The sequence below is a fragment of the Schistocerca gregaria genome, chromosome X (assembly GCF_023897955.1).
Source record: "Schistocerca gregaria isolate iqSchGreg1 chromosome X, iqSchGreg1.2, whole genome shotgun sequence".
NCBI classification, from domain to species: domain Eukaryota; kingdom Metazoa; phylum Arthropoda; class Insecta; order Orthoptera; family Acrididae; genus Schistocerca; species Schistocerca gregaria.
The window spans coordinates 222,214,735-222,241,119 of record NC_064931.1 but is presented as its reverse complement, the minus strand read 5'-3'; the positions used below and the strand labels follow the sequence as shown (position 1 = coordinate 222,241,119).

Genomic DNA, 26,385 nt, shown 5'->3' with positions numbered 1-26,385 from the left:
GAAGTTCATACACTAAATTGTCCCCAGTGATATGTCATTCCCCATGCAACCATTATATAAATGAGATTGTAATGTCCTTTATGTTTCAGTAGTACCTTCTTTATTTATCGTGGGTAATTGTTCCTCTTAAGAAACTGACAGAATCAGTTAAATTCTGTTTCATGAGAATTTCTACCTCACATCACGCTTTCCGCTTCCTGTAGTTACTGCCCCCAGAAAATTAATAAGAAAATTGTTCAGATGCAATGTGAAGTCGAACTGGATCATAGGGACTGTTTCCACTATACCAGAGTTTATCTTCATTTTGCCGCATTTGATCGACCTTGCACACACAGGAGACCTGAAGATAGGAACGGCGTCCCACTATTCCTCAACAACTGAAACCAAGTAAGATAGCAATGCTAGACACTGGGGTCTGAAGTGAAGTCGGCAGTCTATTTCATCCCAAAGGTGTTCTACTGAGTTCAAGTCGTAACTATGGGTTGGCTAGCAAGTGCTGTTGCACTGCAGGAGAAAGATAAAGAGCAAAATAACGCTGAAATGAGTTAGTTATGGCATTCAGAAGTGGAATTTCAAGCACTTTGCAAGGAACTGAGAGTAATGGGCGTTTCATAACCTCTTCAGAAGACGAAAGTACTTGTTCTTTTTTAAGTTTTTACAGTTATCTTTAACCATAAAAACTAAAAGTAACACGGTTTTATGAAGTACAATTACATCCTGCAAAAAGTTGATTGTTTCGGGTGAGATTGGCTGCAAATTCTGTTTATGTTTCTGTATATTACGTATTTTTATCCCCTTTCAAGATTTGTAGTTTTTTATAAAAATTACCTTTGGCTAGTAAATGTTGGAGTCTTTCTGTACTGAGCAACACTGTAGGGAGACCATATAAATCTTGACAACTGATATTTACAAGAACTGTTTTACATTGAATGCAGAGAACTATTAAATTATTTATCAGACTGGCATATTGCGGTGAAATTCTTGATTTTAATTGGATTATTATTTTCTTTGTACAGCATTAAGTTTTGTGGCTGAATTTAGAATATAAATCACATGAAAAGAATCAGTTACAACACAAATTTAATATCACGTTTAAGAGGAATTTATAAACCAAAATTCATTCATTAAAAAATTATTATTAAAATTCGAAAAATAATTTATATTTAATTGAAAGTATTGTGATAATATGAAGTTCTGTACACTGGCTTCAATCAAGCCTTGTAATCACCTAGTACACTCGATCTTAAGCAGACCGTCGTCTGAGCGTTAATAATCTCTTAACAGTAGCAGCCATTGTAGCGACAGATAGACCACAACTGGCCACTGTTACCTTTGCCCCATTGCCCTTTTTAACAATTAAGTAGACGTAAATGGAGTAGAGTCCATCGTTCTTTCTTCACGTGGTACTTAGAGACTGTAAGAACATGCCAAATTGAAGGTTGTGATGATAACTGTGACGAATTCGGTTAATATAGGTCTCCACCAACGCTTACAGTTTCATAGATAGCCTCACTTGCCACTTTTCCGATTCAGTAACAGTACTGTACTCTTGTTAATCAGTTTCCTAAATGATGACACTCTGTGCACTTTCAGTTCGCGACCTGAAACAACAGTAAATAGCTATAAGTTTATGCACAGATCCATAACATACAATATATTTAGGAACAGAGAGATGATGGATAACTGCAGTATATTCATGATTACGAATTAACCAAAGATGCACTGTTTTTAACTGTGATTCACGTAAAAACGTGAAATAACAAGAGCACTACTAATGTGAAACATTTGTTATAATATGATTTTTGTATATACAAGACAAGAAAGGTTAAAATACTTGTAGAAATCACAGTACGCCATACGACAATAAAACACATACAAAATAATACAAGCCTGAAAACTGTTGCATTTCAACATAGTCTGTATATAGGAGATAGATTCAGTATCTCTAAATAAGTATTGCAAGCTGTGAGGCTTATGAATAGTACGTCTCACACAACTTCTTGAAATTTCCTAGTCCCTTGCAGTTGATGATTCATTGCAAACTATTTCTTTCAGTTTCCACCTCGGTCACTCTAAGCTGCACAATATTGTGGAAGAAGCTTCCCAGACTATAACTGATGGTATGATGGCCGGTGTAACATTTTCATTACCTGAGGACTTGAAGCGAATTTTAAAAGAATTCTGCCACGCGTGGAACTTTCGAAACTGCTTCGGTAGTACTGATGGCAAACATGGCGAATTGTGGCACCACCGCAATATGGCTCAAAACTTTATGATAACATACAGAATTTTTCGAATATGCTGATTGGATTGGGTGATACATTGGATAATATGGCAGAAAGAGTGGCAGAGGGAATTATGCTCGTTCCAAATTAAGTGAAGCACTGTAAGAAATTGATTGAAAATTGCCAAAGAGAAGAATCTACCAAGCACTTAAAAACCAGCACCATATATAACTGGGGAGATGATTTCATGTTCATAGCGTCTGCATCTGTATTTCAAATTCCAAATAACACTGAAATACTTTCCATAGCTCTCCAGGACAAGGCCTGTTTCTGAGAAAATAATCAAAAATTTGGAATAGTCCTCTATGGCACGCACGTTATACAAGAAAACGTCGATAGAATTATAACGACAACATGCATTTTCCATTGTTTTATATACAGACCACATTCCACTTAATTGCCTAAAGGAAGCAGTAAATAAATGAGATCATATAAAAACTATGTACATGAAGCGCTTCCAAGGGAGGATCCACGTGGGCCTACGTAGTTCACATCAACAAGTTTTTGTAAAAACTTCCATTTTAAATAAAATTTAAAGGATTTCATTTTTCTTATCAGGGAAATCAATCTTTTATTACTTAACGCAACTATGCTTATAAATTTCAGCAGCTACGGTTCCTTATATCACAGAGCTTATCTCGTCAATTCAATAATGTATTCGTTGGTCATACTTACATATATAAATACGAAACAACAGAACGGAACCCAGGAATAAAAACAGCAAAAACCAACAACAAACATAACTGGAGTATAATAAAAAAACTAAAAAATAACGATCTGTGCTATGTCAACACATAGCTGTGCAAGCCAGTTTACGACGCCCTGTTATGTATATGTGCTACACAGTTAGTGCAGTGGGAAGATTTTTGCTGTAGAATATTAGAATTCGAGAGCTCGATTCAGCGTCTAAGTGTCATTTTTTAAATTTATAACTTTGATTTGCCCAATAATCAACAGTATACACTGTTTCTAAAATGATACATATCTACACCTACAGTTTTTTTAACGTCGAAAATAAAATTTATCTGTCAGGCATGTCAGAAATATTCACGAAGAGCAATAATCACTTAAAAATAAATTACCTGCCACAGGGCATAAATAACTACAAAACTTATGAATGTGAGGATGTTAAACACACATACCACATTCAGTAAGCGCGGCCAGTTGTAATATTTCAAATACACTCAGTGACAGCACGTTTTTTTACGAAACATATATAGTCTTCAAGAGTATACTCGAGCACACCACCCTGCGCACCTGTCATTAAGCGACTAGCTGGATCACGCTTCTCTGAACTCTTCGCAGGAAATCTACATCCACAGTTACAAGAGCAGTATGAAAGCGTGCTAACGGTCATACACCCGCAGACTAGAATAAACGTAACAGAGTTTGGTAATTATGCGTGAAACGGGTTACTAGACCTACTGGCGAAGTAATGTCCCAAAGGAATGTAATGTAAATTAAAATGGTAACCACGATAGATGGTAATAGAGCCAGTGGGAATAGGGTATATTAGAAACAGAATGTAGTTGATTTAGTAGTGTGACAACCCATTTCGACTATGTGGCTACGTGATTTGCATGGTTGGAGGAGAGCTACTACCTAGGAGAAAAAAAATCAGTAGTAGACCAAGAAGAAGAGGGCTGTTGTGCTTTTTTTTTCCCTTTGGGAATCAAAGCCGACAATGGAACGGAAAGCATGGAACGGCGTAGAGCGAGGAAGAGAACATAATAAGGAACGGCGTAGAGCGAGGAAGAGAACATAATAAACGTCTGAAGTCAAAATACGTCTTTAAAATTGGAGTAACAAAAACGATAGTACTCTTGTTTCTGTGTCGGTATTAAATAATTGCACGTGTTTTGTATAAGACATGCCGCAACGCAGCCTAAATTAGATAAAATTACCCAGATCTGTGTCCAGCTATCTAACTCTAGTATTGTAACGCAGACTCTAGCCGCTACATTAATCAGGCAGCACAGCACAGTTAACAGTACTGAAGCAACATAACCGATGAGCATAAACAACGTGACTACCTGTTTAATAGCGTGTTACACTTTCCAAACACAGTACGACAAATCCTACTTAGCATGGTTTCTAAAAGTCCTTGCCATGATTCCACAAGTATGTGGTACCAGATGTCTACGTGCATGTGAAGCAATCCCCGCAAATTAGGAGTGGTGGTTTACGGACGCGCAGCTGTGGGTACTGATCAGACACATTTGCGGCCCAAGACATCAATGTGAGTTCACTATAATGCCCTCAAACCATTGCAGCACGATTCTAACCTTGCTACACGGAGAGTTGTGCTGTTGGAATACGTCACTGCCGAGCCGGCCGGTGTGGCCGACCGGTTCTAGGCGCTTCAGTCTGGAACCACGTGACTGCTACGGTCGCAGGTTCGAATCCTGCCTCGGACATGGGTGTGTGTGTGATGTCCTTAGGTTAGTAAGGTTTAAGTAGTTCTAGGGGATTGATAACCTCAGATGTTAAGTCCCATAGTGCTCATAGCCATTCTTGAACGTCATTGCCGTAGGGGGAGACGGCAAGTATTAAAACTATGCAGGTGGACCGCAGTAATGTTCATCTAGTTCACTGCCGTCATGATGTCTCCGATTACCACCCCAGATCCCAGGGATGCCCAACTCAATGCACCCCATTAACATAATTCTGCCCTCGCCGGCCTGCATGTGTGGCGCGGTGCATGTTTCGTACAGCCATTCGCCTTGATGACTGTGTGTAAGGACCCAACAGTCGACGTGGTGTAACAAGAAATGCGATTCATTCGACAATCCACTGTGGAAACTCAGAGATGCTGTGGCCACTGCAGTTGTAGCTGATAATGTCATTAGGTCAACACAGGAGTACGTAGGGGTCGTGTGATGTGAAGCTCCATGTTCAACAATGGTCTTTGAACGGTGTGCTCCGAAACACTTGTGCCTGCACCAGCATTCTACTCTGTCCTCAGACGTGCCACAGATCACTGCCTATATTGGATTACACAGCGAGGGATTCTCCTACGTCTAGGTTTTCTGATGAGACGTGGTGGTCCAATACCAGACGACCTACTCGTTATTTCACCATCATTCAATCACTTTCCACAGGTGCTCACACAGTAGTACCTCAACAGGCTACCAGCTTCGCCGTTCCAGAGACCGTTTCCAGCCGCAGGGCCATAACGAAGTGGTCTTTGTCAAAACCGCTTATATTAGTGGAGTACTGACACTTAAATCTATACTCGATGTCAACAAATTTCTCTTCTTCAGGAACGCTTTCCTTGCCATTGCCAGTCTACATTTTATATCCTCTCTACTTCGACCATCATCAGTTACTTTGCTCCCCAAATAGCAAAACTCCTTTAAGTATCTCATATCCTAATCTAATTCCCTCAGCATCACCGAACTTAATTCGACTACATTCCATTATCTTCGTTTTGGTTTTGTTAATGTTCATCTTATATCCTCCTTTCAAGACACTATCCATTCCGTTCAACTGCTCTTCTAAGTCCTTTGCTGTCTCAGAGAGAATTACAATGTCATCGGCGAATCTCGAAGTTTTTATTTAGTCTCCGTGGATTTTAATACCTACTCCGAATTTTCTGAAAGTATTTGTATGGAGTGTAGCCATGTATGAAAGGGAAACATGGACGATAACTACTTTGGACAAGAAGAGAATAGAAGCTTTCGAAATGTGGTGCTATAGAAGAATGCTGAAGACTAGAAGGGTAGATCATATAACTAATGAGGAGGTACTGAATAGGATTGAGGAGAAGAGAAGTTTGTGGCACAACTTGACTAGAAGAAGGGATCGGTTGGTAGGACATGTTCTGAGGCATCAAGGCGTCAGCAATCTAGTGTTGGAGGGCAGCGTGGAGGGTAAAAACCGTAGAGGGAGACAAAGAGAAGAATACACTAAGCAGATACAGAAGGATGTAGGTTGCAGTCGGTACTGGGAGATGAAGAAGCTTGCACAGGATAGAGTAGCATGGAGAGCAACATCAAACCAGTCTCAGGACTGAAGACCACAACAACAGCAGTGGAGTACTGTAATACTGCCGCTACGGTCGCCGGTTCGAATCCTGCCTCGGGCATGGATGTGTGTGATGTCCTTAGGTTAGTTAGGTTTAAGTAGTTCTAAGTTCTAGGGGACTTATGACCACAGCAGTTGAGTCCCATAGTGCTCAGAGCCATTTGAACCATTTGAACCATTTTGAAAGAGTCGGCAATTCCCCCGTATTTATAGAGCTGTGCTGATGGCACCGCCTCCATTCGACATGTGATGCCACTTTTACATGACTGATTACCTACGGTTGGCGCCATCGTTCGAGAACGTCACTCTGTTGGAGCAAAGCCAACATCCATATTTTATTTAACTTATCACTTTCTTTCACGTTAAAATCATTGTGGTGTTTGTAAATCTCTATGGGATATGCATACGCGCATGATAACGCATTGTCTTTCTTACGTCAGATGTGAAGAGTTACATTACCTCCTGGTTCCATTTCCACACCTTCGACAGCGCTCCAGACCAGCCAATGTACTCTTAAGACTAATATTCCGTCCGGCGAGACTTTCAAACCAATCTATCCCGCGATGCACTTTGCATCGTAGAATAGGAAAATTAAATCTCAAAACGGTTTACAACCGTGGCGTTAGTTCTTCGGAAAATAAAATATGTAGCCAAAATGTGTAAATACGAATACTACTTATATCGCAAATGTCTTTCGCGAATGTCTACGGATCTTTTTTTTTTTCCTTCTTCGAATGAATTTCGTATGCCAGATTATTTTGGCCCTCGTTAGCAGTTTCTTTTATTGAAGGAAACTTCATAAAAAAAATCAACCAACATTGTACACTTAGTGTGCTGACACTGCTCTTTATACTTCATCCTAGCACTTTTATGTACTTTGAATTCAATATTTTCTCCTGTCATCTGTCATGCAGCCGCTACTAACGCAGCTGAAAGTTGCGACTATTCATTTATCTACGTGCTGCCAAGGCTGCATCCAGCTTCGGGCAGGGGAGGGTAGCCGTCCCTGCTAGCACCATGCGTCGCTAAACAGAGACGCATCAGTTCAGTACAGTTTCAAGAAAATCAGAATATGCAATCGATATAGATTTTAAGTAATTGTACTCAGGGCCATTTGACAAGAAATTCGTTATCTTTATCAATATTTGCTGCAAAACTAACAACATGAGTATCACCCTCCCCCCTTCCTCCTCCCCCACCTCTCCCCTTGCTCAGACCATAGGTGCATCTTTGCATACTTCCAACCGCTTGTTGCGGTTTTCATAATTCATATGCTTCAGTTTATGTAGGACTTCAGTCTCTTCTTATTTAAAAATGACCATTGTGGTAGTAGCAACGCACGAAGTAAATTTCGATTTGGTAGTGGTTCTGTAACTGTTCACAGAATCATCAGTATGTAACAACCAAACCGAAGTGTCTTTCGCATCACTAACAGGCAACCACTAAATTATCTTCCCTCAGTACATGCAACCATATGCTAAAAATGTCAAGATTGTTTCCTCCCAAGTAAAAAAATTTCGGAGGTAAAGCAGTCTCCAGTTGGATCGGGGCAAGGACTACTCGTACAGAGTTATCAGACAAAAAGTGAATGCTATTTGGGCGGACACGTGGAATGTTAGGAAGATATGAGTGTGGAAACTAGACAGTTTATATGTGGGATGGGAAGGACGCAGGTGGGTATATCAGTAATCTGTGGGATGCCATGGCCAGGAGGAGATTTTTGGAATGAGATAATGGGCCTATTCATACTGGGTCTGTTAGTGCAAACACTGATGACACATGTATACGTAACACAGAAAGATGCGAACGATAGAGAAAGTAAATACGTGTATAACAATATTGACTCATAAGATCTGAAGAGGAACGAAATTTTAATCTGGTAGGAGACTGGAATGCAGCCGTTTGTGGCAGGAGGGGGACAATAATAACGGGACAGCTCTCTCAGCAAGTGAATGGGGGAGGAGAAACGCTACTAGAAGTCAGTGTTGGAGACGAGTTAGTTGTTGTGGATCGCTTTACAAGAACTCACTGAGAAGGAAGTGCTTACTGAAGTTACCAGGAGGCTCAAAGATTTAAGAATAAAATTAAACACTAACTGTCATCCAGATGCTGGCGTTGTCACTGACAATAACCTGGTACAAATAAAATAATTTTATGAGACAGTAGCTGAAACGACGAAACTTAACAAACTTGAAGGAAATAAAAGCAATGTTTCAAGGAGTTATTGGCGTGGGAAACGGATGGCATGGAAATAAACATTTGGTAGTGAATGTAGCAGAAAAACTGCTAGGAGAGAAAAGACATAAAGGAGGTTTGCCGTGGATAACAAATGAGACACTGGAATTATCAAATAACGATGAAAATAAGGAAAACATGTTGCAAATAGACAAGATGCCGAAGATATATCAAAACTAAAGAAGAATTAATAAAAGGAAGATATATAGGGTGTCTCATAATTCCTGTTACAGGCTTCTAGGGGTTATAGAGGATATTTAATAGATAGGGTTTAAGGAAGGAAACCATGTACAGAAATGTACCTTTTGGATATAAAATAAGTTCGAAGATCAGATCACTTTTAAATCTCCTACTTCACAGTACGCTCATAAACTGAAATGAGGGCGCCGTCGTCTGTCCCTGTTGTAATTATGACATCACATACCGTTTTCGCCGAGAACAAAAATAGTTTGTTAAGTCTCATAGTGCTCAGAGCCATTTGAACCAACAGAAATAATTGCGAGAACCTGGTACGTTCGCAACTAGGAGGATTGGTGCTCCAAGGAAGCGCCACACTCTCTGCTTTAGAGGAGGAAATCATTCATCCCACAGAAGAGAACCTGACGATAAGTACCACGGGATCCTGCAGAACACACGGATCAAAGCTTATTGTCTCCGCTGGGTGCGTTCGTGAAGCGACAGATTTGACATCAGATTTTCAAATTTTATTTGTAAGAAAATCTCACATTTCCGAACATACAGCGTGTTTCAAAAATGACCGGTATATTTGAAACGGCAATACAAACTAAACGAGCAGCGATAGAAATACACCGTTTGTTGCAATATGCTTGGGACAACAGTACATTTTTCAGGCGGACAAACTTTCGAAATTACAGTAGTTACAATTTTCAACAACAGATGGCGCTGCAAATGATGTGAAAGATATAGAAGACAACGCAGTCTGTGGGTGCGCCATTCTGTACGTCGTCTTTCTGCTGTAAGCGTGTGCTGTTCACAACGTGCAAGTGTGCTGTGGACAACATGGTTTATTCCTTAGAACAGAGGATTTTTCTGGTGTTGGAATTCCACCGCCTAAAACACAGTGTTGTTGTAACAAGACGAAGTTATCAACGGAGGTTTAATGTAACCAAAGGACCGAAAAGCGATACAATAAAGGATCTGTTTGAAAAATTTCAACAGAGTGGGAACGTGACGGATGAACGTGCTGGAAAGGTAGGGCGACCGCGTATGGCAACCACAGAGGGCAACGCGCAGCTAGTGCAGCAGGTGATCCAACAGCGGCTTCGGGTTTCCGTTCGCCGTGTTGCAGCTGCGGTCCAAATGACGCCAACGTCTACGTATCGTCTCATGCGCCAGAGTTTACACCTCTATCCATACAAAATTCAAACGCGGCAACCCCTCAGCACCGCTACCATTGCTACACGAGAGACATTCGCTAACGATATAGTGCACAGGATTAATGACGGCGATATGCATGTGGGCAGCATTTGGTTTACTGACGAAGCTTATTTTTACCTGGACGGCTTCGTCAATAAACAGAACTGGCGCATATGGGGAACCGAAAAGCCCCATGTTGCAGTCCCATCGTCCCTGCATCCTGAAAAAGTACTGGTCTGGGCCGCCATTTCTTCCAAAGGAATCATTGGCCCATTTTTCAGATCCGAAACGATTACTGCATCACGCTATCTGGACATTCTTCGTGACTTTGTGGCGGTACAAACTGCCTTAGACGACACTGCGAACACATCGTGGTTTATGCAAGATGGTGCCCGGCCACATCGCACGCCCGACGTCTTTAATTTCCTGAATAAATATTTCGATGATCGTGTGATTGCGTTGGGCTATCCGAAACATACAGGAGGCGGCGTGGATTGGCCTCCCTATTCGCCAGACATGAACCCCTGTGACTTCTTTCTGTGGGGACACTTGAAAGACCAGGTGTACCGCCAGAATCCAGAAACAATTGATCAGCTGAAGCAGTACATCTCATCTGCATGTGAAGCCATTCCGCCAGACACGTTGTCAAAGGTTTCGGATAATTTCATTCAGAGACTACGCCATATTATTGCTATGCATGGTGGATATGTGGAAAATATCGTACTATAGAGTTTCCCAGACCGCAGCGCCATCTGTTGTTGACAATTGTAACTACTGTAATTTCGAAAGTTTGTCTGCCTGAAAATGTACTGTTGTCCCAAGCATATTGCAACAAACGGTGTATTTCTATCGCTGCTTGTTTAGTTTGTATTGCCGTTTCAAATATACCGGTCATTTTTGAAACACGCTGTAGTTTCCTAATCAAAACGTTATCTATTAAGTCCCCTCTAAGACCCGTAGAAGACTGTAGTAGCAATCTCGAAGCACCCTGTATAGACAAAAATTTGGAGCAACGTAACGAACATGCCGCACAGATGATAATCAAGTCAATTTAACGCGCACAGACAAGGAGAGCAATGATTAGAGATGAAAATAAAATTAAAATATGGATTCATCCTAGGAGAAAATAAGCCAAATGACAATGGGGACGACGAGCAAGAATATGAGAGGGATTTGCAATCCCTATCCCTACCTTTGAATTTCAAATAGCTTTGCGCAAACTGTCCTGCAGAACAAGAACTGTACAAGCTCAAAAGTGATTAACGTGAAAAGGAAGTTCCAATACATTTGGAAAAGAATGGAATTATTTCGATTCCAAAGAAAACAAGAGTGAATAGATGTGAAAATATCACACAATCAGTCTCTTATTACAAGCGTAAAGAATACCCACGAGAGCACGTTATCAGAGGATGAAAAGAAACATTGAAAGCAGCTCAGGAGAAGGCCAGTCTGGTTTTAAGGACTGGAGAAGCAACCTAAGCTTTGCAGTTGGTAATAAAAGGCAAACTGAAGGAAAAAGGAAAAATACATTACATTCGTAGATTTGGAGAAGTGTAATAGTAATGTGGAACTGAATAAAATAGTTTTACAAGCTTTAGGGACAAGTTCCTTACACCAAAACAAGAAAAAAATGCATGCCTTAGGAGGTATGAGCTTCGCCGTGTGAAACACGTGTCTTCTACTAAACAAGTGTTAATAGCTCTTATGGTACGCATTTTAGAGCCCATTTCTACTTCACATTTTGTTATTGTTTTGTATAAACATCCTGTCCCTAAAGCGTGTCGGTTTCTTTTTCTGGGGTAGCCTGAATACGTAAGCCATAGCTACGGTCGCAGGTTCGAATCCTGCCTTGGGCATGGATGAGTGTGATGTCCTTAGGTTAGTTAGGTTTAAGTAGTTCCAGGGGACTGATGACTTCAGAAGTCAAGTCCCATAGTGCTCAGAGCCATTTGAAACATTTGTTCATTTGTATTTTGAGGAGCCAAGGACTACGTCGATACGAAAGTTTTACGAGGGTCGGTCAAAAAGTAATGCCTCCCATTTTTTTTCTACTTAAAAAAATTAAGTTAAGTGAAAAATTTGAATTTGGCGCCATTCCTCAAACCTTCTTCTGCAATCCACTGCAGTAGTAACTTTCTGTGTCAACAGGTGGCAGCACAGCAGAAGTTTGTAAGATGGCCGACATCGATGTTCGTTTCAGACAGCGTTGTGTGATTGAATTCTTGAATGCAGAAGGTGAAACGCCCATATGCATTCATGAAAGACTGAAGAAGGTGTATGGTGTTGTGACAGTGGATGTCAGCACTGTTAGACGATGGGTTCGTCGTTGTAAGGAAGCTGAAGGGCAAACACCGTTGACTGACGAAAAGCGGAGCGGCAGGCCGGTGAGTGCAGTGACTCCACACAATATTCAGCAAGTTGATGACATCATTCGTGGTGACCGTCGGGTGACTGCAGATGAAGTGTGTCGCATTATTTCTCTTAGTAAAGGCAGTGTGATCACGATTATTAAACAATTGGGGTACTCAAAAGTTTGTGCACGGTGGGTTCCAAGAATGTTAACCGATCAGAATAAAGAGGCAATGAAAACAATAGCCTCCCAACACTTGCAGCGCTTCCGTTTGGAGGGAGATGAGTTTCTGAAATAAATTGTGACCGGGGACGAAACATGGGTGCATTTTTTTGAACCCGAATCAAAGAGGCAGTCAATGGAGTGGCGTCACACAAGCTCGCCGAGGAAGAAAAAATTCAAAACTGTGCGATCGGCAGGGAAAGTTATGGCAACAGTTTTCTGGGATACAGAGGGTGTGATTCTGGTTGATTTTTTGGAGCAGGGATGCACAATAAATTCTGTTCAATACGTCACAACCCTCAAAAAACTTAAAGCACGTCTTCAGCGAGTTCGCCCAACAAAATCAATGGCAGATGTTCTTCTTTTGCATGACAATGCAAGACCACACACCAGTCGTCACACCTCTGACGAGATTGTCAAAATTGGATGGGAAGTTTTGCCTCATCCCCCATACAGCCCTGACCTGGCACCATCAGACTTCCATCTGTTCGGGCCACTAAAAGAAGCTCATCGTGGGATTCATTTTGAAGATGAGGAGGCCGTCAAAACATCCGTGCGTCAATGGCATAGGAAGCAGAGCTCTGATTTTTACCGTGCTGGGATACATGCCCTTGTTCAAAGATGGACCAAAACTGTAGAGATGGGCGGAGATTACATTGAAAAATGACAAAATGATCCTCAATGTTGTGGTTTTCAACCTATGTAACTGCATTTAAATTTCCTGACAATTAAACGTAGAAAAAAAATAGGAGGCATTACTTTTTGACTGACCCTCGTATGATAAGACTCGCTGATGACACTACAGCCGTTACCGAAAGGGATCGCCATATCACCGATCGCGCGGCCCACCCCGCGGAGGTTCGAGTCCTCTCACGGGCATGGGTGTGTGTGTGTGTGTTGTTCTTAGCATAAGTTAAAGTAGTGTGTAAGTCTAGGGGCCGATGACCTCAGCAGTTTGGTCCCTTAGGAATTCACACACATCTGAATATCATCCGAAAGGGAACAGGAATTAAGGCGGGCGTGCTAGCTGATCCCTGCAGTACGCACATAAACAACAACGAGGCAGAGTTGGTGGAGTGCGCCGTAGGTGGACATATTGGATGGCTAAATGTTAAACTAGGACAAGAGAAACTTTAAGTGATAGACTGATTTAACTATAGAATAATCAAAGAAGATATAGTAGCAAGGTTCGCACACAGCATAGAGGCTCTCTAAAACGAAATAGCTGTTAATATCCAAAAACATAACGCTACAGACCATAAAGAAATTCGTGAAAAGCTGTGTTTAAAGCACATCTTCGTAAGAGTGTGAGCTATGTACAGTGCGGATAACAGAAATGAGGCTTTGTAAACATGGATTACAGGAGATTGTTGATGATCAGATGGATTGATCGAGTGAGGAAGAAGGACGTCCTGAAATGAGTCAAGGATCAAAAATGCCTAATGAGATGCATAATGATCCATAGAGAGAGACTTATTGGGCAGGTATCATGACATGAGTCGTTGCTGAGAACTGTAGATGAAGGGACAGTACGTAGAATAGAGAATTCCAAGGTGAGATAAAAACGTGAGTAGCTGAACGTCGGGTAGTACGGTATATGTCGACAGATTGTATCAGACAAGAACTGTATTTAAACACTAAGAGCCAGTGACAACACCTGCCGCTCTACTAGTTCCATTTCGAGCACCGAGCGGGAAGGAGCCGGCCGTGGTGACTGAGCGGTTCTAGGCGTTTCGGTCCGGAACCGCGCTACTGCTACGGTCGCAGGTTCGAATCCTGCCTCGGGTATGGATGTGTGTGATGTCCTTAGGTTAGTTAGGTTTAAGTAGTTCTAAGTTCTAGGGGACTGATGACCTCAGATTTTAAGTCCCATAGTGCTCAGAGCCATTTGAACCATTTGAGCGGGAAGGTTCCTGTTTATCTTACTTGCCGCACCGTCGCTTGAGTGAAATTTTCCTCGTTAGTGTTGTTCTGTCTGCGCTTCCGGTCCGCCTTACTCTTCGTTTGTATTCGTCGACTTGCAGCGGCGTCGGCTGCTCTGCTATGGCTACCATGGTTTCCACGTGTATTCCACGAAAAGGTACTGTAATCTTTACTTTCAATAAAACAACGCGTCACGTGCAGTCCGGGTCTCTAGAAATAATTCATGTGAATTCCGATCAGGTCCCTACTGCCTGTTTTGACGCAGACGAGTACGTGTTTTACGTGAAATTTGTGGATGCCCTTCATGTTGAAATATTATTGTCGCGACATAGGTCGCAAGTCCCGTTCTAGCAGCGCGATAATTCCGTTAGTATGGTATCACTCGCAGATGCTGAAATTAACTATACAAATGTTCGAGTGTTCAACCTCACGCCGGAGGTAGATGACAATTTTATAAATGACATATTGACTCCTTATGATAACGTGAAAAATTTCCGTCGTGAACGTTGGACTACTCAACACAGATTACAGTGGTATTCGTTCCGTGGAAATGCATGTCAACTGCAATATTCCATCATATTTACAATTGTGTGGTTCCGCGTTCGTGTCATGTATACTGGTCAAGAGGGAATCTGCTTCCTACGTAAAGAAAGTGGACATGTTCGGTCTAATGATTTTTAATATGCCACCCGAATATTCTACGTGGACCACCTTATTCTTTCGCAAAGGCATTCCTATTGCTAAGGTGGAAAATTTGGATTCTGGCAGGAGCTTACGTTGTCAACTTTTTAATCTTATCTTGGTTCTTTTCTATGCCGCCTCAGGCACTGGTCGCACAGTGGATCGTTTGCGTTTTAATGAAGAGGAAATTATTTATCTACTATGTAAGAGTGCTCCGGGTATTCTGCTTGGTGGTGATTTTAACTGTATTGCGTCCTGCAGATCAATCAACAAATTTTAATTTCTCTCATGTATTAAATCAATTGGTCCACCCCTTACGCCTGAAAGACGTTTGGGTGTAAATACCAGACGTTAGTTAAATTTACTTACTTTACTGTGGCCTCTAGAAGATGAGATAGGTTTTACTTATCAGACTGCCTGCGCGATAGTATTCTTAATGTTGAAGTCATCTCAGCTTCATTTACTGCGTTGTGGCTACAATTCCGTCTTGGACGGCAACCAGTCAAAAATTGTTTCGTACTCTGTGGATGTTAAACGCCGCTCATCTAGCTGACCCCCTCTCGATGACGTGATGCGAGCCGTAGTACCAAGTCACTCTGATGATAAAAACATGTTTGAACTATAGTGGAAGTCCACATCGGTAACTGCGCAGTCAACACGGTGGATTGCTAAGCGAAAGCGACTGGGTTCGATTCCCGGCCAGGTCAGGTCAGGTATTTTCTTGGTTTGGAGATTGGGTGTAGTGTTTTCCTTACGTACGTGACATTATTGATATTCCGGTATTGAAATGGCTGAATCGGCACATCGTGCCCTAAAGCCAACGAATTGGAAAACAATCAGTCGCAAATACGATCTGTATTTTAATTGCAGATATAGATATCAGTTACTGAATAGCTATCTCTACTGCGCTTCAATCGAGTCATATAGACCCACTAAGCTTTCGACAACACTTATTATGCACATATAAGTTAGAATTATTGCTTAATTCCTTTTTTGTAACTTCACAGCTTTGTGTTTTGTTTGCATGTAAGAAATACTACATATTATTGTACCCACAGACAAAACTATATTATATTCTCTTCATTGTAAGCTATGACGATGTCTAGAACAAGTAATAACAGTGAGCGTGTTAAAGTATGATAACGGTACGTTCAGGTTGTATCGCACAGCACAGGCACCACAAAAACTTAAATGTTTACGATTCTTTTTTTAATCAGGCAAAGATAAAGCACACAGGTAGGAACTGGGATTAAAATAACATGAACAAAACTTAAGACTTATTGAAATGACACTCAAGGAAATGCGTGAGACTTATTCAGTTCCAACAAGTACGTCACGTAATAGATTTAAGGCTTTACGGGAAACCAAAGAGGTGGACATGTTTTAGGGAACAATGTTCTTACCGAGTGTATTCAGTGATCAACAGGTAACAATACTGTACAATTATATTAAAAATGTACATACCAAGCATATGCTTTTGACTTAAAGATGAGATCTTAAATGTAGTGTTCAGGTACAGGGGGCAGGGGAGGGGGAGGAGGAGGGCGGCCTTTGAAAAATGAGGGAACACCAAAAACAAAACATTACGATGCCTAATACGGTGTAGAAAACCGGTTGCAGTTTCTAGTCTTCCCCGAATGGATAAATACAGGTCTTGTATGATTTTGAAGGGAACCTTATACCATTGTTACTGCAAAATAGTGGCAAATTCAGGTAACGATAATGGAGATGGATAGCGATAACGCGACCTTCTCTCCGAAGTAGACCACAAAGATTAAGTTATATTAAGACCTGGGGACTGTGGTGGCAAGATGAGATGCGACAGTTCGTCCAACTGCTCAGAAAGCGACTGCTGGACGATGAGAGGTGTGTGAATAGGGCATCTGTCGCCTTTTTATCGCAGCAACCCCATCGGAGAACAAACAATGTACCATGGGATGAATCTGATTAGTCAATATGGTAGCATAATCCTAGGTAGTAATACGACGTTACAAAGTAACCACGAGGCCCATAGAATACCACGAGCTGGGTGTCCAAATCAGCCCCGAACTCACGCTAGGTTTCACCCGTTGTATGTAAACTCAGCCATAAGATGGAAACAGTGTGCAAGAGGTCTTATCCGACCAAATTGCTTTCTTCCACAGCTCCATAGTGCCGGTTTTATGTCTTCGGCACCACGTTTTCCTTTTACCGACATTTGCATTACTGATGACTGACTTTCTATTTCTAGCTTGCATTGCATTTCCCTGCGTAATGTTTCCCATCGTGTTTTGGTTCTGACAGGCTTCAGGGGTGCGCATTCGGCTCTGCAATGCTCTTTACTGCTGTTATCCTCTTATTTTTCTTTACAATCCTCTCCAACGACTCTGTCACAATCACTAAACACACATTTTCGTCCGCGGTGTGACTTAGTGTTGATGCTTTTCCGCTTTCCCTGCGGTATAACTCTTCGATATTGTGCCTCTTGAAACACCAAACACTTCAGCTCTCTTGGCCACGGAAGAATCACCATACGACCACCAACGTTTTGATTACATTTTGTAAGTAGGCTGTTTAGGTTTTTTTATTGGTAACGCCACGTAGTGCTCTGTATGAAAATCACTGGCTCTGCGGTGTGCAGTCAGTGGCTGGTTGGCAATGTTGTAATACTTGTCATTGTAGAGTTGGGCAGCTGGATGCTAACAGCGTGTAGTGTTGCACAGTTGGAGGTGAGCCACCAGCAGTGTTGGATGTGGGGAGAGAAAGGGCGGAGTTTTGAAATTTGTAAGACTGGATGTAATGAACTGCTATATAGATTATGACTATTAAGGTAAATACATTGTCTGTTCTCTATTAAAATCTTTCATTCACTAACAATGCCTATCAGTAGTTAGTGCCTTCCGTAGTTTGAATCTTTTATTTAGCTGGCAGTAGTTCGAGTAACCAAGATTTTTGTGAGGTAAGTGATTTGTGAGACGTATAGGTTAATGTTAGTCAGGGTCATTCTTTTGTAGTGATTTTTGAAAGTCAGATTGCCTTGCGCTAAAAATATTGTCAGTTTAAGCACAGTCGTGTATAATTCTTCTAAGGGGACATTTCAATTTCAATTCACTTATCTCCGACAGAATGCGCTCACATCTACACAGAACACTGTTCTGGCGAAGACAGACACTTAAAACATATTAAGGATATTGCACAGGTTCTGTTTGTCGTCAAATACAAGAGCGCAACCTGGAGGCGTGGCTTGCATCTGCATTTATGTTCAACCACGCATTTCTCGCAGGGTTTCCATACTCTGTATGCAAGGCAACTATAAATATAGCATCGTTCCTATATGAAGGCGGTTAAGGGGTTTCGCTACGATTTTATGAAAGACCTTGAAGACTTAAGAGCGTTAACTGTTGAATTCACGAGTTTGCATCGAGCAGCGCGTATCACTTCAATGAACAATTAAAATTATATTACAACAAAAAGTGTTTTTCCGACGTTACAATCTGATGTCCGATACAACCTTCAAAAATTTAAACAATCAAAATGCAAAAGGTGATATAACATCAACGAATGTATATCACACAGAGTTTTACAACTGTGTTAAGTAACGTATCATAGTACTGTTTAATGTTAGAAATGTTCCAGTGCAACCCAAAATTATTATTATTTTGAAAAAGTACATAATACATTATCATCTGTAGTGCGGGATGCAACTACTACGCTGAAGCCTGTAATCAGCCACAGAGTTGTTGATCGGCACTTCAAATTTTTTCCCCTCGGTATTTTTTACGGCCGGCCGCGGTGGTCTCGCGGTTCTAGGCGCGCAGTCCGGAACCGTGTCACTGCTACGGTCGCAGGTTCGAATCCTGCCTCGGGCATGGATGTGTGTAATGTCCTTAGGTTAGTTAGGATTAAGTAGTTCTAGGGGACTGATAACCACAGCTGTTTAGTCCCATAGTGCTCAGAGCCTTTTTTCTGTCAGAGAAAATCACCAGAAAGCACAACATTATTTCACTTTCCATTAACTGGAGAAATTCTGTTTTAAGCATGGCCTTAAACCGTGCTACCTATTTGTTGTAGACATACTGCCGAAGATAGGGCTCACTATAGCATATAGCGAGGTCACGCTGCAGTAACACACAATATCGTATTAGAGCCAATGTGCATCTCTGAATTTAAATTTACGGTGATTTATGTGGACTAGTTCAAATAAAAGCCAGAAGTAACCCAGTAAATAGGCAACGGCCTTTCCTGACTGAGCCTGAGCTTTTTAAGTAGTGACCGAAAAAACTTGTTTAAAGAATGTCGCTGCAACCCGAGCTCAGAAATTACACAAAACAAACCGGACTAGTGCAAGTAGAATTCGCGCTTTTGCGTTCCGCCCAAAATATGTATAATGATGATGATGATGATGGTGCTAATGAAATTGTTGTTGTTGTTGTTGTTGTTGTTGTTGTTGTATGGAAGCGAAACGTGGACAATGAACAGCACACGCAAGAAGAGAATAGAAATCTTTGAAATGTGGTGTCACAGAATAGTGCTCACTATTAGTGGGTACATGAAGTGACTAATGAAAAAATAGTCTAAATGGAGGCCAAAAAAGTTGTCACAGCTTGACTTAAAAAAATCGGTTAACAGGTCAAATTCTAAAGTACGGTGTCAAGGAATGGTTAACTTGGTAATGAAGGGAGGTGTGGGTGGGGAAGGGAGTAAAAAACTTGTAAAGGGATACAAAGACATCATTGCAATAAGGAGGCTCAAGTTTGTATAAATCGTAGTAGTTGTGCACAGATGATCTGACTTGCACAAAATAAAATATATGGAGAGCTGCAGCATATGAGCTTTCACGCTGAAGATAACGGTGACACGTGTAAAATAAAATTAATAGCCGTAATTAACAACAGTGTAGAAGTAATTCTCACAGTTATCAACTTCTGTTGCTTAGCAGTAGTCTTAGCTGATTCTAACCTATATTGGCTGCTTCTGTCAGTACATGCGTAACATTATTTGTTCCACATCCCCAAAGGCTCTCCTTTGTGATGAGGGCTATGGAACACACTGTGCGAATCAGTGATTGGAAGATGGTGAGGAAGTAAATAGCATGCGGCCCTTAAGGAGTAACCCTGCTGTAAAATTTTCAAACATAATTTTTTATTGGCTTAAGAGATTATTTGAACTTTCTACAATATGAGGCAAAAATTATAATGCCTGTAAAAAAAAAATCTATCGACTTCCAAACTGCGGTTCTAGAGCCTCGAATGACCCGAAACGGCTCAGTACATGTACGGAAAGACAGTTGCTTCGCTTCAAATCTTGATTTTCGTGTACAGTATTGACTTTTCGATAGTTTTGATCTTATAGTATACAGTTTTGTCTTTTTTTGTTTCTTAGCCTTCCTAGTAGCAACTCGATTTAGCCAAGTTTGTCTTTCAAGTAGGAATGAGGGGTAAGAAAGTGTACACTGGCGGAAAAAGTACGAAAACGTATCGAACGCGACTTCGAAGCAAAGCAGAGGGGAAGAAGTCAGTGCCGGTGCTAATAAACTGAAAGACAGTGACCAGGATTTTGACGTGAGCTAAGGATTGAGCTATAGGATTAGAAGTTTTCTTACAGTTTTCTCTGTAATTTCTCAACACGTACAACGTAAAACATGCAATGACATCACATTGCAAGGACGATGTCCTCAAGGCTGAGGCTTCACAATAATTGCCGGCCGGAGTGGCCGAGCGGTTCTAGGCGCTACAGTCTGAAACCGCGCGACTGCTACGGTCGCAGGTTCGAATCGTGCCTCGGGCATGGATGTGTGTGATGTCCTTAGGTTAGTTAGGTTTAAGTAGTTCTAAGTTCTAGGGGACTGATGACCACAGCAGTTAAGTCCCATAGTGCTCAGAGCCATCACAATAATTGTTTGTCCGAACTCCCCAAAAGTGATTATACCAAGTAGCACATAAGAAAATAACCGTCAAATCGTCCTAACAACTCGCCTGTTTGGAATAGGGCTAAACGGAATAGTAAAGTTTTGTGCATTCATTGAATTGCCACTACCGATAATTCAGTCGTTCTATGATCGATCGCAACGGCAACGGTACAAGAGGCCAGTCCTGGAATAGCAGACTGATGGCAAGATTTTTCTGCAAGTAGAATTTTCTCATTTGTTGATGTCTATACAGCATTTCAAAACTTCAAACGCGTTTTTCCCCGGATATGATTTTTCGAAACGGCACGCAGCCTAGCTCCAACAATTTTCAATCTCTTTATTCGAAAATTTAACCACAAATTTCAAATAACATTTCACAGTGAATCCACACGGGGTATTTTCCATTACCTAATTTGAACAATATTTATTAACAAATGACTGTCTCTATTTATGAAGACTGAATGACGTTATTCAAACAATTACACGTTTCTAAAATCCCCTACGTTTCACCTGCTACACTCTTGTAGATTAAACAGATTTTTTTTCTTTTCTCCAGAATCAAATCAGTTATAGTGCATGCCGCAGACCACCTCAAATTTAACATGCCTCTGGAGAATTTCTGCAGTGCAGTCACTTTGTAATATTTTCCAAAAGATTATTTTTTGTAATATATTTAAGTATATGCTCAATAACTACCCCAAATATTGTTTCTCTATCACCTTTTCCTCCATCCAAAAAAATTGTCAAGGATACGTTTTTTTTAGTCCGTTACTCCTTAAAGAATAATTTTGTGACACATCCCGCCAATACAACGGTACTTCACGCGCAGACGCACATAACCCAACTAGCAGTGAATATTTTGGCACTCTACCACTATACGATAGGCCTAAAGGGTGTAAAGGGAGTTTTCACTCAGGTGTTTTGCAGACTCCACCCTTCAGAATGAGCTGCAGTTGGACCCGTGGAGCAACGGTGTTGGGTTTGAAAAACAAGGCTCAATTGCTGCGTATTTAAGCACATATGTTTTGTACCATTTTTCTGAACAAATTTACGTTTCTGTGAGAAGGGAACTAAAGCTTTTTTTTATTTTTCTGGGGGTTGGGGTGGAGGGTGGGGGGGGGGGGGGGCGGCGGCGCTGGTATCAGCTTCTCAGCATGCACCCTTCACTTAAAGCTTTGTTAAAGGAGCTATACCGTCATGCGTGTCAAGAGGTTTAGAGAATAAATGTTAGATCTAATAAAAAAAATGCATGGCAAAGCTATCAAGGTCACTTCTTTCGAATAGAAGTCCGGTCTTTTAGACTGTGCCACTCCCTGGACAAAGAATGAGTGCACTGATTTGTATTACTGATGGGGTAGGCATCCCAGAAACTTACCTCTCCGAATTAGTGACTCAGACATTCTGTAAAACTAGGCTGTTGGATTCTAATACTTTGGGAAGTGTGTAAGAAACAAGCACAGACTGGTCTGCGCCAACCTGAGTTCGGAAAGCTGAATGAATTTAGAGTAATACGGTTGAAGACGTGAATGCTGTAAGTAGACCTAGTAGTAATGTGTCCCTTAATTTTCATTTATCGCAACTTTTATGCTGTTAAACTGAAAGAATAAATTAGTCTGTCGCCATTGCTCACGCAGCAGTTTTCGAAAACTTATATCGCAATGTTTGCTGCTATTGTACATAACAGTGAACTAATGATTACAGTCCTGTATTCTTGGCCACGCCTACAAATCTACCAAATCAACGGAGTATAGATTTACTTCTATCATTAGATGCTTATTAAAAGTCAAGCGCAGGTGTGACTCAGTTAATCGAATCTATTTGATCGCAAACACAGTGCCTCAAGGAAGTGGACATAATACACAATAGCGCCAAAGAGCACCCGAATTTCAGCTTCCGTCTGTATCGAAACAAGTATAAAGATTGGTGGAGGAAAGTTGAATCGCCTGCACAATACGAACACGAGGAGGAGAACATGATAATACATACAAGATGTATAGATTAAGTTCAGATGTCAGGCGAAAAATTGTTGTTCACTATTGTATAACACTTCGCGAAAGCATGTTCTGAAAGCATCACGAAACAGCTGTGTAGTGGTTTACTTTAGGAAGCTTTTAGAGTTAACTTTAAAAAGCCAGAAAACTGCGGTCAGTATTATGATTACCGTGTCAAACATCTTTCTTCAACTATTGATGTCAACGAATCAAAGGAAACATGTTTGAACGGGAGTCATGTTACACTCAGAAGTTAATTAAGTATTAGAAAAACGATGGTAATGATACCTGTACAATGATTTATGTCGTAACAAACCTGAATAATGTTCAGGAAATGTCTGGACTTCATTTTCCTCCTCACTGCCATTGGATTGGTAATGCATGGTGTCCCTATAAAAAGCAAATTGAAGACCAGAAAATATAGTGCCCGAGTGGAAATGCTATAATGTGGCATTCAGAATCTTTACAGACATTTGCTATATTTTAAATTCGCTGTGCGCTTAACATTGATGATATATTCTAGTAGTATTGGTCTGTGACGTCGATAGTTGTAACACACTAAGCTTAAATATACCAAAAAATGACTTAGAGGATCACATTATTCTTCTAGAGAAGCAGTACCACAGAGCAGCAGAAGGAAATTAGAAAATAAGGGATCCTTATTACTCTCACAGAATAAAAGGTGCTTTTCTCTCGTACCAGAGGGCACGATCGAAGATAAACACCGAAGGTATATGTTTCAATAAAAATGTTACGCACGTGCGAACATAAAAACAAAAAGAATCAACAATTACAAAAATATTTCGTTTTTGATCAGTAGTTCAAAACACACACACACACACACACACACACACACACAGAGAGAGAGAGAGAGAGAGAGAGAGAGAGAGAGAGAACATATTGATTTTTTTCGAAGTAACAAAGCACAAGTCAGATCTACAATGCTCTGTTGACTCTATAAAACATCAGATGCAGGAAGTAAATGACAAAATTGCGTCTATGCTTTGCAAGAGACGTTCTTGTCTGACATTCAGGATAATATTCTGGTATGGTGGTATAGCTTCCCGCATAACTGCATTTTGCTTTTGATAAAAACTAAGAGTGGGTGGGGAGGACTTCCAGTACGTTACTCAGTTTATCTTCGAATAATTATTCCAGTAATTTAGCTAAATCTTCAACTCACAGATCAACTTAATGTTAGAAATTTTTCGTTTAATTAAAGTGTCTCGTATAAGCGACAACTCTTTTGTTGTGAAACGTGTCAGCAGGTTTACAAAGGTACATTTTCACTGGAAAAACATGGCTACACGTTGGCCATTTACGTAAATGGATGTTGTAAATTTTTAAATATTAATGTACAAAAAATACAAGCACGTTCTATGCAGAAATCAGTCTATACAGTAGGAAGAATTGGTATGAAGAAACGTTTTCAAAATGTTCATTATTTGCCAGCACCTTTAACTCACAAGTAAGGTGTGGTCAGGTATTTTTATGCAGGCATATCTTAAAATTAGGAACAGTATACACACCGTATATGAATTGTGCCAACAACAGCTATTACATCGGATTTTCACTTATCTGGAATTTCGGATAGCGCAGATAAGGGAACACCACAGCACGCTACACACGCAGTTTAAGGTTTAAAAAAGCAGTAAATAACTTTTAAAAAATGTAAAAGTGTTAATGAAAACTTCAACAGAAAGATTGCTAGATAAGCAAGTGCAAGTCTAAACTAAAAAGCAAGAATAAGTTCACGCGATTAACGAGTAATAGAAGTATCTCCACCTAAAACTACAGTTAAGTCGTATGTTTTAGTTGCATCCTTAAAGCTCAAAGTGAAAACAGCTCATTGATAAGTGTATACGTGCTTCATAATGATTAAAATGATAATCAGTCACTTTAGATGAGTCACATATTACTGAGAAAAGTCAACAAGATATTTAAAACTTACTTTGGGGATATGTAGCACAGGGCACGCCGTAAACTACAGCCCTCATCTGAAGTTTTTAAGCATGAGCCCTTACAATCAGAATCACTCCACACACAATTTTAGTTCACCGACAAACGACACGTACAGTATAGTTACAAACAATTAACATTGTCACTGATTGCATCAAATAATTGAAACCGCTTATTTACTACACTAATCGCAGCAGACGACATGGGTGTATCAGGACAGACGAACTCGTCTCGGACGCAACTAAAACATGTACTGCTTTATTAAAGATGCAACAATCATCTCTCTGTACCCAATCCTATCTGTAGCGTTTAATGTGCCAATACTTCTGTCAGTAAAATCATTGGTTAAGGTTACCTGAAGCACAACTAACTTCATCTGCTGAACCGACGCTAGCCGACGATGGGACGTAGTTGAGAATTAGTACCGATTCCGTCCGCTCGGAGCAATACTTGTTCCGTTGCGTAACGCGGGAAATTCGACCTTTACCTTTTTAAACAGTTTTCAGAACGGAGATTAGCTACAGTTAAATGGATATTTAGTATAGCTGCGAGAGTCAGAATAGCCCATAGACTACATACGCAAACGAATTCCACAGCTGCTAACTAAGGATTGCTGACAGCAGTTTCAGTTTTAAGTGCCCAAGAAAAGAAAATTATACGAGCTGAGTAAAGGTACAATCCTCTTTCTCACTAACTCCTTATCTCCCTACTCGACCCCCTTAATACAGGTTTTCCCAGATTTCTCTAAATCGCTACAGGCAAACGTTAAGGAAGGGAGAGGACAAACAGTGTTCATCATTCTTCTTCATACGTCATTGTGACTGAACTAAAAGCTAAACACACAGTCTGGCTCTACCCGCGACCCCGCGAGATACGCTTGATTAATTTCCACACTAAGTGCAACTATCACGTTGTGATGCTCAGTTTGCTGCATCACTTCTTCGGCAATAAAAGCACTTTGTCAGTTGTGATGGATTCTCTAGCTGTTTCCGCCTGCCTAAAAGATAGAGATATTTGGGGATTAAGATACTCTTCTGTTTTCGTTACTTAAACCACATTCAGTCTCCACAGCTGCAAACTCAAAAGAGATGCAGATGAGGTGTGCAATTGCTGCTTCCTGTCACAGAACACTGTGAACGTTTATTACTTGTGACAACACCTGACAGAATGTTGCAATTATAGGAGTGCAGCCCGCTGCGCCCCCCCCCCTTACCCCCTTTTGTGTTTTCTAATTATGACCTCACAACAATTCAGCAGGCAGCCCATACAATGTTCCGCATTTCAGCATCTCGTACCGTCCGTAGCAACATCAGTGAACCACGTTATCCGAGATCATGTTGTATCTGTGGGCGTACAAAGTACAATAAAGGAAATAAACAGCATAATATTATTAAGGAATATTGAAAACAGTGATATGTACAGTAAATTGCCTCCAGTGAGACTTTAACT

The 26,385-nt window shown here is 40.8% G+C and overlaps 1 long non-coding RNA gene across 1 annotated transcript; it reads right to left on the bottom strand.

Annotated features, from left to right (window-relative positions):
- Positions 1-975: 975 nt before the first annotated feature.
- LOC126298595 (uncharacterized) lies at positions 976-25,356 on the bottom strand. The gene is made up of 3 exons (XR_007552628.1): positions 25,292-25,356; positions 23,294-23,367; positions 976-1,601 (listed from the first exon to the last, which is right to left on the bottom strand). It is a non-coding gene; the product is annotated as an uncharacterized LOC126298595 (long non-coding RNA).
- Positions 25,357-26,385: the final 1,029 nt, after the last annotated feature.